Genomic DNA, 13078 nt, shown 5'->3' with positions numbered 1-13078 from the left:
CAGTACTGGGGGGTCAGGAGGGTGTGGTATTGGCTCAGAAACCATGAAATCGGGCCGAGACAGAAGTATAGTTATATCACACGTGTTTAATAATAAAAGTAAAAAGAACAAACGTAGTCAAAACATAGCCAAAGTTCAGTAACCGGAACGGATAGTCAGCCAAGCCAGAAGTCAGGGATCAATGTAGTGGAACAGTAAGCAGGATCTGGAGCCAGAAGGGATGTCAGCAAAGCCAGTCTTGAACAGGATTGCAGGAGAAAGTTTCTGTGATGTTGACCAAGGCGAAGGCAGTGCTCCTCTGGACATTAATCTGTGAAACCACAAGTGCTCTTTTTTATCGACTACATTCACTTTATACTGACTTTTTAAAATAACAAATCCAATAGTTTAGAGGTTGGAAATTTATAGTATATTATAACACTTTTGGTAGTAAAGCAGTGCACTTTTAATAAGGTCTAAATGTATCAAACTAAAAAGAGGGGAAAAATGAGGAGGGGGCTAGAGGGATTTGGTTCCAAAAAAGAGACAGTCCCTCCAAATAAGGGGCAATATGGAGCTTTGCCAGGACTAAACAAACTTGTATTTATATATGTAATCCATACACAATATTTGCCCACTGTAACATGTACTTAGCAGACACCCAGGGTATTATTGTTATACTTGAGAAATGTGTAGTCACATACAGTAGGTATTACAATATACTGTAATATATTGTACATGTGTATGGTAGTAAATTATCTTAATTGTGTTAGTTCAGTTTTAGGGAGTGAGTATATTGAGACAGGTTACGCATTTTATTACTAATGTTAAAGTGACACTAAACTCTGAAAAAAAAATCTATTTGAGTATGAATCCTTAACCCCAAAAGTACCTTGTGTTGATCTTAGCCTCCTTTAAATCTCCAAATTCCTCTCTTTTTCTTTTTTTTTGCTGCTTCCTGTTGGAGGGCGGCTATGGTCATTCTCCATGGTCCCACTGTATCTAGGAGATGGACTATGGACTATGCACTATGGGGTTTCTAGTGTGCATAGAGCAATGCCCATGACCATAACTAACATGCACTACTTGCCCCAAACTGGAAGTGGGATTGGGAAGCTCACAGGGGACATCACACAGAGGCTAAAAACCAGTAAAGTACAATTTTATGAAAAAGAGATTACAGGGTTATTAAGTAGTGGACGTATAAGAATATTGTTTGAGGCCACTTTAAAGACATGTAGCACTACCCCAGCCACTTGGTAAGATGGGTCCTCTGTTCTGCCACAACTCATTATACTGCTTAGTTCCTACTGACAACCTGGTATAGATTGAAGGCCGCTCACGTCAAGTGCTACTATTTTACCACACCATATCAGTATTGAGGAAAAAGGCCACATATTGCGGAGTGTTAGATAAAGGGAGTATATTGTAATAAGGCAGACACAAGGCATAAACCAGTAGGCAGGTAACTGAACACAATTAAAGATAATGAACTAAATAGGAACACTGGAACAGAAGGGGGCGGGGTTACGTAACAGGTGACCCCCGTCCCCTCTGATGTCACGGGGAATGCCACAGGAAAGTCCCCGTCAAGTCCCTGTGCGTTAGAGGGGGGTGGGGTCACCGGGTGGCCCCGCCCCCGTTATTTAAGAACTGTCAGAAGAGGAGAAGTGTCACACAGTGGGAGCCTCCCTCCATGCCATCATGGATGCGGAGCGGCCCGAGGAGAAGAAGGGAAGAAGACGCCGACGCCGCGGAGGAAGATGCCGGACGAGAACACCGGAGGAAGAACCAGAAGAGCCAGAAGAAGAAGAATATGGAGGAAGAAACTGAAGGAAGATAGAAGATAGAAGAAAGAAGATAGAAGAAAGAAGAAGCATTTAAATAAAGGAATTGTCAAAAACTGTCTCTTGTCATTTTTAACATTTTTGACAGTTTTTTTGTGAAATGGTAGGGGTACAAGTACCCCCTTACCATTTCACACAGGGGGGGCCGGGATCTGGGGATCCCCTTGTTAAAGCGGGGGTCCACCTATCTATCGTTTTTTGTTTTTTTTTTTGAGTTCATTCACAAACTTTTCTTCTCAGCATTACATACTCACATATTGTGTGTAATATGTCCGCCTGTGTCAGATTTCGTCGGAAAGAATAACTTATATTATTCACTGCAGGCGGTTTCCATCTTCATTGTGGGCATTTGAAGCCCACAAGCATTTATTTCCTGGATGTGGTGAATGCTGTGCTCCCAGCATTCACCGCTCGTTCCCGCACATGCTCAGTGGCATCCTGGGAAGCCCGAGACTAGCTCCCAGGAGTCTGGGAGAGGCTAGAAACACGCCTACTCCCACGGGAGGAGAACCAGGAAGTGCAAAGAAGAATAGAAAAATAAAAGGTAATTACGGCGATTTAAATTTTTTTAAACGGCATGTCAGCATCTAGGCAAGGAAGAGAATACATACAGATATTGTTCAAAATTTGGGTGGAACTCCGCTTTAAAGGGGGTTTCCAGATTCTGATAAGCCCCCCGCCCGCAGACCCCCACAACCACCGGGCAAGGGTTGTGGGGATGAGGCCCTTGTCCCCATCAACATGGGGACAAGGTGTTTTGGGGGCTACCCCAAAGCACCCTCCCAATGTTGAGGGCATGTGGCCTGGTACGGTTCAGGGGGGGCGCTCTCTAGTCCCCCCCTCTTTTCCTGTGGCCTGCCAGGTTGCGTGCTCGGATAAGGGTCTGGTATGGATTTTTGGGGGGACCCCATGCCATTTTTTTAAAAATTTTGGCGTGGGGTTCCCCTTAATATCCATACCAGACCTAAAGGGCCTGGTATGGAATTAAGGGGGACCCCCCACGTCATTTTTTTTTAAATTTTGGTTCGGGGTTCCTCTGTTGGGAATTCCCATGCCGTTTTTATCAATGAACTTTTATGTGTATTGTCGGACCGGCAATTCATTAATAGCCGCGAGTAGTTTTAAATGACTTTTTTTCCTTTGAAATGTAATTTTGCTGTCAGACTGTTCTAAACACGGGCTTGGCCCCTTAGTTCCAGTGAAGGGAACTCTTAAGGCATCAGTATACCAAGACAATTTGGACAATTTCATGCTCCCAACTTTGTGGGAACAGTTTGGGGATGGTCCCTTCCCGTTCCAACATGACTGCGCACCAATGCACAAAGCAAGGTCCATAAATACATGGATAAGCGGGTTTGGGGTGGATGAATTTGACTGGCTTGCACAGAGTCCTGACCTCAACCCGATCAAACACATTTGGGATGAATTTGAGAGGCAACTGCGAGCCAGGCCTTTTCGCCCAACTTCAGTGCCTGACCTCAAAAATGTATGTAGCACTGTCCCCGTAGGGCTTGCAGAGTGTTAACTTCATATTCCTCTCTCTCTGGTTACTTACAGTTGGTTGCTAATAGTTCCCACTTCGTTGCTGAGGTTTCCCACTTAGTTGCTAAGGGTTCCCACTTGTTTGCCGAGGGTTTCCCACTTTGTTGCTAGGGGTTCCCGCTTGGTTTCTAGGGGTTCCTGTTTGTTTGCTTGGAGTTCCTGCTTGTCCCACCCTTATTCCCGCTTGCCTGTTACTCAATGACCAGTCCAGGGTATTTGTGTTTTTTTGTATTTTATTTTGGAACTTGGATGAGAGAAGGGATGAGTGGGATACTCCAACTATTCACAAAGGATAAGGACAACTCCCACTTGGCCTCACCAGATTGGTAGAAGCAGTCGCACTGCTTTGACCATACAGCCACGTGTATGGAAGGGTTAAGTCTTCTTGCTCTCACTAGCAACAGGCTTGATGCACTAAATTATCTTCAGTACACTATCTAGCATCCCCTTGACTGACACCCATCCACTGTCACTTTTAGCTGAAGGGGGTGGCCTTCACTCAACAGGCCCCAAAGACACAGCTCTGTACTCACAGTAGGCAGAATCAGATCCTTACTGGTGCCTCCCTTCCAGTCAGCTCTTCAGGACCTCTGGGTTCAGCTTCTCTCTCCCATCTAGGCCCCTGGGTCAACCACCCAGGGCCGCACGGCCTTCTCTCTCCTGGACTCTGTTCCCTTGCTCAACTAAATCTAAGCACATGTACTGTGGCTTTATATACAGTATCCCAAGATGCAATGCAGCACTTCCTCTCTGCCAATTGCCAGGGCTGTAACAAAGCCTGTGAACTCACTTTCCAGGTCCACTCCCACTGTACAATATGCCTCCCTATTAGACCAGGGGGGGAAAGGCAGAACAAGCTGAGCTGCACCTGAGTACAATAAGCAGACCTAATCAATAGATCCTGCTCCCTGGTAGGCGAGAGCACTATAAGTTTTACCTGACCATCTTCCTGATAAGCAGAAAGACCAAAAAAACTATACTCTCTTCTAGCCCCTGCCTAGGAGGGTGCTACATGTACTTCTGGAAGAATGGTCAAACATTCCCATAGACACACTCCTAAACCTTATGGACAGCCTTCCCAGAAGAGTTGAAGCTGTTATAGCTGCAAAAGGTGGGCCAACTCAATACGGAATCCTACAGACTTATGCCCCGTACACACGGTCGGACATTGATCGGACATTCTGACAACAAAATCCTAGGATTTTTTCCGACGGATGTTGGCTCAAACTTGTCTTGCATACACACGGTCACACAAAGTTGTCGGAAAATCCGATCGTTCTGAACGCGGTGACGTAAAACACGTACGTCGGGACTATAAACGGGGCAGTAGCCAATAGCTTTCATCTCTTTATTTATTCTGAGCATGCGTGGCACTTTGTGCGTCGGATTTGTGTACACACGATCGGAAATTCCGACAACGGATTTTGTTGTCGGAAAATTTTATAGCCTGCTCTCAAACTTTGTGTGTCGGAAAATCTGATGGAAAATGTGTGATGGAGCCTACACACGGTCGGAATTTCCGAAAACAAGGTCCTATCACACATTTTTCATCGGAAAATCTGACCGTGTGTACGGGGCATAAGACTTGGATGCCATTAAAGTTCATGTGCGTGTAAAGGCAGGCGTCACAATACTTTTGACAATATGGTGTATATCAGTAGTGAAATCCTATGAAGGACTTGTGATAATGTATATCAGTAGTGAAATCATATGAAGGACCTGTGATGTATAGTATATTGGTAGCAGGGCTCTCTCTCTGATTCCTTCTGTATTGAATTGTATTGTAACTGTACTGTCTGCCCTTATGTTGTAAAGCGCTGTGCAAACTGTTTGCGCTATATAAATCCTGTATAATAATAATAATAATAATAATAATAGTGGAATAATAATAGTGGAATCAGTAGTGAAATCATATGATGTACTTCTGATGTATATCAGTAGTGAAATCATATAGAGCAGCGGTCCCCAACCTTTTTGGCAGCGGGGACCGGCTGCTTGAAAGAAAATTGTGCCAAGGCCCGGAGGGGGCTGCACGGGTTGTAAGTGATTTTTCACGGGCAATTTGTCAGGGCAATGGCTGGTGTTAGCGCTTAAATCATCCCGGCACCTCGGTTGGTATGGTGGCAGGATAATTGAAGCGCATTATTTATATTATTACATTGTAATATAAAATTAAAAAGTTCAACTTACCAGAATGCAGAATCAGTGGGAGCCCTGAGCGTGTCACTTGCCACTGTCACCTGCCACCAGATGGGGATGTCACTTGCCACGCAGCCTGCCGCCAGATGGGAATGTCACTTGCCACGCTGCCTGCCACCAGATGGGGATGTCACTTGCCACGCTGCCTGCCACCAGATGGGGATGTCACTTGCCACGCTGCCTGCCACCAGATAGGGATGTCACTTGCCACGCTGCCTGCCACCAGATGGGGATGTCACTTGCCACACTGCCTGCCACCAGATGGGGAAGTCACTTGCCACGCTACCTGCCTCCAGATGAGGATGTCACTTGCTACGCTGCCTGCCACCGGATGGGGATGTTACTTGCCACAGTGCCTGCTACCAGATGGGGATGTCACTTTTTTCCCCCCAGCATTGCAGAGTACTTAGAGATGCGCCGCTGTCAGCCTCTCCTCAGCGCGGGTAAACTAGCTGCAGGCACCTGCGAGTGAGAGATGAGAGTGAGGGACAGCGGTGAGAGATGATGTCATTCTTTGTTCTCGGCGTGGCTGCACCTGTTTAGAGCAGCCTTTGCGGCCCTGTAAATAAGAGCGGAACAGCAGTGCGGGCAATGAGAGATGATGTCATCTCTCTGCTTCCCCGCTGCACCACTGACAGTACATTGTCTCCTCCATGGCCCAGCAGCAGAGGCGGCGTGGCCCGGTGTTGGGCCGCGGCCCACAGGTTGGGGACCTCTGATATAGAGGACTTGTGATGTACAGTATATCCGTAGCAAAATCATATAGAGGACTTGTGATATATATCAGTAGTGAAATCTTATGAAGGACATGTGATGATGTTTATCAGTAGTGCACTCATGCTGTATATAGAGGACTTGTGATGATATACAGTATATCAGTAGTGGAATTATATGAAGGATTTGTGATTTATATCAGAAGTGAAATTATATATAGGACTTGTTATGATGTACAGTATATTAGTAGTGAAATTATATATAGAACTTTTGATGAGGTACAGTATATCAGTAGTGAAATTATATATAGGACTTGTGATGATGTACAGTATATCAGTAGTGAAATTACAGTATCTCACAAAAGTGAGTACACCCCTCACATTTTTGTAAATATTTTATTCTATCTTTTCATGTGACAACACTGAAGAAATTACACTTTGGTACAATGTAAAGTAGTGAGTGTACAGCTTGTATAACAGTGTAAATTTGCTGTCCCCTCAAAATAAATCAACAAACAGCCATTAATGTTTAAACCTCTGGCAACAAAAGTGAGTACACCCCAAAGTGAACATGTCCAAATTGGGCCCAAAGTGTCAATATTTTGTGTGGCCACCATTATTTTCCAGCACTGCCTTAACCCTCTTGGGCATGGAGTTCACCAGAGCTTCACAGGTTGCCACTGGAGTTCTCTTCCACTCCTCCATGAAGACATCACGGAGCTGATGGATGTTAGAGACCTTGTGCTCCGCCACCTTCTGTTTGAGGATGGCCCACAGATGCTCAATAGGGTTTAGGTCTGGAGACATGCTTGGCCAGTCCATCACCTTTACCATCAGCTTCTTTAGCAATGCAGTGGTTTTCCTGGAGGTGTTTGGGGTCGTTATCATGTTGGAATGCTGCCCTACGGCCCAGTCTCCGAAGGGAGGGGATCATGCTCTGCTTCAGTATGTAACAGTACATGTTGGCATTCATGGTTCCCTCAATGAACTGTAGCTCTCCAGTGCCAGCAGCACTCATGCAGCCCCAGACCATGACATTCCCACCACCATGACTGTAGGCAAGAAACACTTGTCTTTGTACTCCTCACCTGGTTGCGGCCACATACACTTGACACCATCTGAACCAAATAAGTTTATCTTGGTCTCATCAGACCACAGGACATGGTTCCAGTAATCCATGTCCTTAGTCTGCTTGTCCTCAGCAAACTATTTGCGTGCTTTCTTGTGCATCATCTTTAGAAGAGGATTCCTTCTGGGATGACAGCCTTGCAGACCAATTTGATGCAGTGTGCAGCGTATGGTCTGAGCACTGACAGGCTGACCCCCCACCCCTTCAACCTCTGCAGCAATGCTGGCAGCACTCATACGTCTATTTTCCAAAGACAACTTCTGGACCTGACGCTGAGCACGTGCACTCAACTCCTTTGGTTGACCATGACGAGGCTTGTTCTGAGTGGAACCAGTCCTGTTAAACCACTGTATGGTCTTGGCCACCGTGCTGCAGCTCAGTTTCAGGGTCTTGGCAATCTTTTAGCCTAGGCCATCTTTATTTAGAGCAACAATTCTTTTTTTCAGATCCTCAGAGAGTTATTTGCCATGAGGTGCCATGTTGAACTTCCAGTGACCAGTATGAGAGAGTGAGAGCAATAACACCAAATTTAACACACCTGCTCTCCATTCACACCTGAGACCTTGTAACACTAACGAGTCACATGACATCAGGGAGGGAAAATTACTAATTGGGCTAAATTTGGACATTTTCACTTAGGGGTGTACTCACTTTTGTTGCTGGCGATTTAGACATTTATGGCTGTGTGTTGATTTATTTTGAGGTAATAGCAAATTTACACTGTTATATAAGCTGTACACTCACTACTTTACATTGTAGCAAAGTGTCATTTATTCAGTGTTGTCACATGAAAAGATATAATAAATTTTTTTTTTTAAATGTGAGGGGTGTACTCACGTTTGTGAGATACTGTGTATATATAGGACTTTTGATCCGGGCCGGTGCAAGAATTTTTGACACCCTCAGAAAAACCTAATTTTGCCGCCCCTAACTCCACTCCCATTGCCCTGCCCATGTATACGATGGAGGTGGCGGGGTGGAGATTTTTGCACCGCCTTTCCACCTGTTTCTTCAGCCATGGTCTGCAGGCCTGCACCTGCGCCTCTGGATTTGACCTAAAGACAAATAGTGGTGCACAGGTATATGGACAGGCTAGGGTAGTATATAGACAGGCTAGGGTAGTATATAGACAGGCTAGGGTAGTGTATAGACAGGCTAGGGTAGTGTATAGACAGGCTAGGGTAGTATATAGGTTGGCTTGGGTAGTATATAGACCGGCTAGGGTAGTATACGGACAGGCTAGGGTAGTATACAGACAGGCTAGGGTAGTATATGGACAGGCTAGGGTAGTATATGGACAGGCTAGGGTAGTATATGGACAGGCTAGGGTCATATATAGACAGGCTAGGGTAGCATACAGACAGGTTAGGGTAGTATATGGACAGGCTATGGTAGTATACAAACAGGCTAGGCTAATGTACAGATGGGTTAGGCTAGTGTACGGATGGGCTAAGCTAGTATACGGACAAGCTAGGCTAGTATACGGATGAGGTAGGCTAGTATAAGGACCGGCTAGGCTAGTATACGGATGGGCTAGGCTAGTATACGGATGGGCTAGGCTAGTATACGAATGGGCTAGGGTAATATACGGATGAGCTAGGGTAGTGTATGGATGGGCTAGGGTAGTATACGGATGATTATAAACAAGGCCATGGATAAATCTAAGGAAAAAAAACAAGCTTAACTTACAGACCAGCCCCCAGACAACCAAGTAAACCTGGTAGGGGTTTAGTCTGCACACATTTGCAAATGCATGCGTAAGCCACAGAGCCTCGTCAAGGCACCCTGGTATCTGTGGACCCTAACACTAACTTATAAGTGTCCCCACAGTGGAGGCACATGCATTCTGATGGATAGGTGAGAGCAGGTGGACAGACTAGACTAGTATACGGATGAGCTAGAGTAGTATACTGATGGGCTAGGCTAGTATACGGATGGGCAAGGCTAGTATACGGATGGGCTTGGGTAGTATATATGGATGGGCTAGGGTAGTATACGGATGGGCTAGGGTAGTATACGGATTAACTAGGCTAGTATACAGATGGGCTAGGCTATTTTATGGATGAGCTAGGGTAGTATATGGATAGGCTGTGTGTGTTGGGGGTCCTGCTGGTCGGAGGTGTTGGTCCCGGTGGAAAAGTGAAGGTGTACAGAGGAGCGGAGGGGACGTACAGCTGGAGGGATCCTCCTCCGATGAGCGGGGATGTGGAGCGAACAGAGAGCGGGGAGCAGAACAGGACAGGCTGTGAGCAGCAGTCGGGCAGTCCGGGACAAACATAGAGCAGACTGCTACTTCCAAGTGCTGGAGGAAGAGCCCGGTCTGTCCGGTCAGGCTGTGTGCTGGGGCTCAGGATCCATAGCCGGGATTGGTGCTGGGATTATCAGTCAGGTCACATGCACATACCAGCCTGCTGCATCGGTCCAGATACCCTGCTGTCCCTGGAGTGATGAGGGTGGAGCCTGCCGGAGCCTTGTGGTGCAGGTCAGGATGGAGCGGAAGGGCCCAGGGGGGCTTAGGAGGCTGAGGAGGAGCGTGAAGAGCAGCCCCCAGTTCCAGCTTCACTGAACTGCCAGGCTTCCGTGCCCAAGAAGGAGCCAGCAGGACCTGCGTGATCTCTGTGAGAGCCACCAATCAGCAGGTCTGCTGGAGAACTTCATGGAGGCTCTCTTTGACAGCCGCTTCTCCTGATTAGGGCCCTAGTGGAAAACATTGGCAGACCAGTGGCCATGGCTGCGCCCTAGGCAGCAGTGTGCCCTAGGCGGCTGCCTAGTTTGCCTAGTGGTAGCACCGGCCCTGCTTGTGATGATGTACAGTTCATCAGTAGTGAAATTATATATAGGACTTGTGATGATGTACAGTTTGTCATTAGTGAAATTATATATAGGACTTGTGATGATGTATATCAGTAGTGAAAGCACCTGGAGACAATAGCAAATGAAATGTAGTGGATGATAGTATATTAGGTTTTAGTGAAATACCATAGGTTTATTAAAATTTATGTTGAATTCCGCTCATTAAAAGTAAAATCTGCATATTACAATATGTTTCTTGTGAAAATCCTCTAACAATCTCAGGCTTAAAAGATCTGCTTACAAAATATATTGCGGTGCATTCCTAGGTCAGCTTTGAACACAGTTTAGCCTCAGGGGACAAGGAGAGATATAAGTGAATACACCAAATCATTGTCTTGCATTGTTTAAAAAAAAAAAACATGCCTAATAATTGTTAAAAGCCAGAGATACAAGTATGGTCAGGTCATGGAGAAGCAGACCATAGAAACCACCGGGGCAGCAATAATGACCCAGAGAAAACTGGTGATTGCAGTAATCACAAGGTACATCAGAAGGTATGATGGCTTGAGTGAATCAGGTGGAAATGTCAGTTTACTAAGAAAAGCTTGAGACATCCAATTTCACAAGAGGTTTCAAAGTCCTATGGCTTCCATGAAAACCAAAGCACAGTCTAGTTTTCATGTTAAAGGCTATAACCACCTTTTACATAAATTGGCCCTTGCAGACTAGGGGCTCCAGTAATTTAAAATACACTACTGTAAGTAATTTGTAAATATATGCCTTTGGATGCTGGAAATCACTGGACGCTGGAAATCACTGGGCGCTGGAAATCACTGGACGCTGGAAATCACTGGATGCTGGAAATCACTGGACGCTGGAAAGCACTGGACGCTGGAAATCACTGGACGCTGGAAAGCACTGGACGCTGGAAATCACTGGACGCTGGAAATCACTGGACGCTGGAAAGCACTGGACGCTGGAAAGCACTGGACGCTGGAAAACACTGGACGCTGGAAAGCACTGGATGCTGGAAATCACTGGACGCTGGAAATCACTGGACGCTGGAAATCACTGGACGCTGGAAAGCACTGGATGCTGGAAATCACTGGACGCTGGTAGTCACTGGAAGCTGGAAATCACTGGACGCTGGAAATCACTGGAAGCTGGAAATCACTGGACGCTGGAAATCACTGGAAGCTGGAAATCACTGGATGCTGGAAATCACTGGAAGCTGGAAATCACTGGACGCAGGAAATCACTGGACGCAGGAAATCACTGGACGCTGGAAATCACTGGATGCTGGAAATCACTGGATGCTGGAAATCACTGGACGCTGGAAATCACTGGACACTGGAAATCACTGGATGCTGGAAATCACTAGAAGCTGGTAGTCACTGGAAGCTGGAAATCACTGGATGCTGGAAATCACTGGATGCTGGAAATCACTGAAGTAGATACCTCTACTCCACTGATCGACACTTTCTTTCAGTTCCCATGCCGAGCAGCTACCCTACTGCTTGTGAACACAGGAGGTTAGCTGCTCAGCAAGGGCACCATTCAGAGAATGCTTTGCAAAGTTTTTTCTGATTGGACAAGGTGAAGAAATGGGGAGGTGATGTCATGCTCTCCACCTTTTCCAATCAGAGAACACTTTGCATTTATTCAGCAAAGCATTCTCTGAAAGGCACCTGTGCCAAGTGGTGGACATCCTGTGTTCACACTGCAGCAGTGCAGCCATTCGGTGCAGGACCCAGAGGCAGGTTGAAATCACTGGAGTATCGATGTCTACGTCAGTGATTTCCAGCTTCAAGGGGCACCGGCCAGGTATGATATATACCTAGCGGTTGCTTTACTAGAATTGGAGAGTGTAAAATCTGGTGAAACTGTGCATGGTAGCCAATCAGCTTCTAACTTCAGCTTTTTCAATTAAGTTTGATAAACAAAGCTGGTTTCTATGCAGAGCTGCACCAGACTGTGCACTCTCCAGTTTTAGTAAATCAACCCCATAGTTTCATTACTCCAAGTTGGACCAATGCAACTGCTGTATGTATAAAATATCCTTATCTGGAATTCATTTTTGTAAATGCCATACCTTTTAGGCCTTTTTTGTTACCCATGAGGCTAAAATACTTCAAATGAAGGGTAGTGAACCCACTCCCACAGCTCTGCTTTCTGCACATGCTATGTTTTTTCATTATATATATGTTACCAAATCATTACAAATGACAAAGAAATCTTATAAATTGTGTATTATGTATTTTTTTGTAGTAGAGTTTTAATCCACTGTCCTGTTTTCATATAGTGGGCTGTATCCCATCTAGACACATGAGCCAGAATGTAATGTACATACCCAGTTCATTGGACTCGGTTACAGATCATGAGCAGGAGCAGGATTACTGGGAAACATTTCCGTGCTGCCAGTTGGAAGACTGTGTATCAAAGTCTTTCCTTGTTGCAGTTTCATTTTACAAAGCGTGTGCTGTTCTTGGTATTAGCTCGACAAATTACACATAAAACTGGGCAAATATAACTGCTCTGACACATTTCACAGCCCTCTGTGTGCTGTATTCTTGCTCCAGAAATAATCTGCTGATTCTGAGCTCTGATCAGTAATAACGGCACAGAAATCTCACCCAATGGCAGGGTCAGATTTCAGGGAAGTGTCACTGGTCACCTTTAGAATAGTTTTTTTTTTAAGGAGTCAAAATGTTTTAAGGCATGGTTAACCTTTACCAAAAAACTGCCTATGCAGGTATGGGGTATCTGTAGATAAAAACAAATCTGTGCAGATATGATTCAATTTGTATAATGCCCTTGCTATAAATGTAGGTCCTTTACATACCTCCTGAAGCCTGACCAGTGCCATCTTAAGAGCA

The 13078-nt window shown here is 45.6% G+C and overlaps 1 protein-coding gene and 1 long non-coding RNA gene across 6 annotated transcripts in view; one reads left to right on the top strand and one right to left on the bottom strand.

Moving 5' to 3' along the window:
* NGEF (neuronal guanine nucleotide exchange factor) overlaps nt 1-13078 on the top strand; it is a 246581-nt gene that overhangs the window by 23753 nt on the left and 209750 nt on the right. The gene's annotated exons all lie outside the window — the stretch shown is intronic.
* LOC141141416 (uncharacterized) lies at nt 67-4218 on the bottom strand. The gene is made up of 2 exons (XR_012244067.1): nt 3902-4218; nt 67-310 (listed from the first exon to the last, which is right to left on the bottom strand). It is a non-coding gene; the product is annotated as an uncharacterized lncRNA (long non-coding RNA).

This window comes from Aquarana catesbeiana, linkage group LG04, assembly GCF_042186555.1.
Source record: "Aquarana catesbeiana isolate 2022-GZ linkage group LG04, ASM4218655v1, whole genome shotgun sequence".
Lineage (NCBI taxonomy): Eukaryota > Metazoa > Chordata > Amphibia > Anura > Ranidae > Aquarana > Aquarana catesbeiana.
The sequence above is the reverse complement of the archived record's forward strand: the minus strand, read 5'-3'. Positions and strand labels throughout refer to the sequence as shown.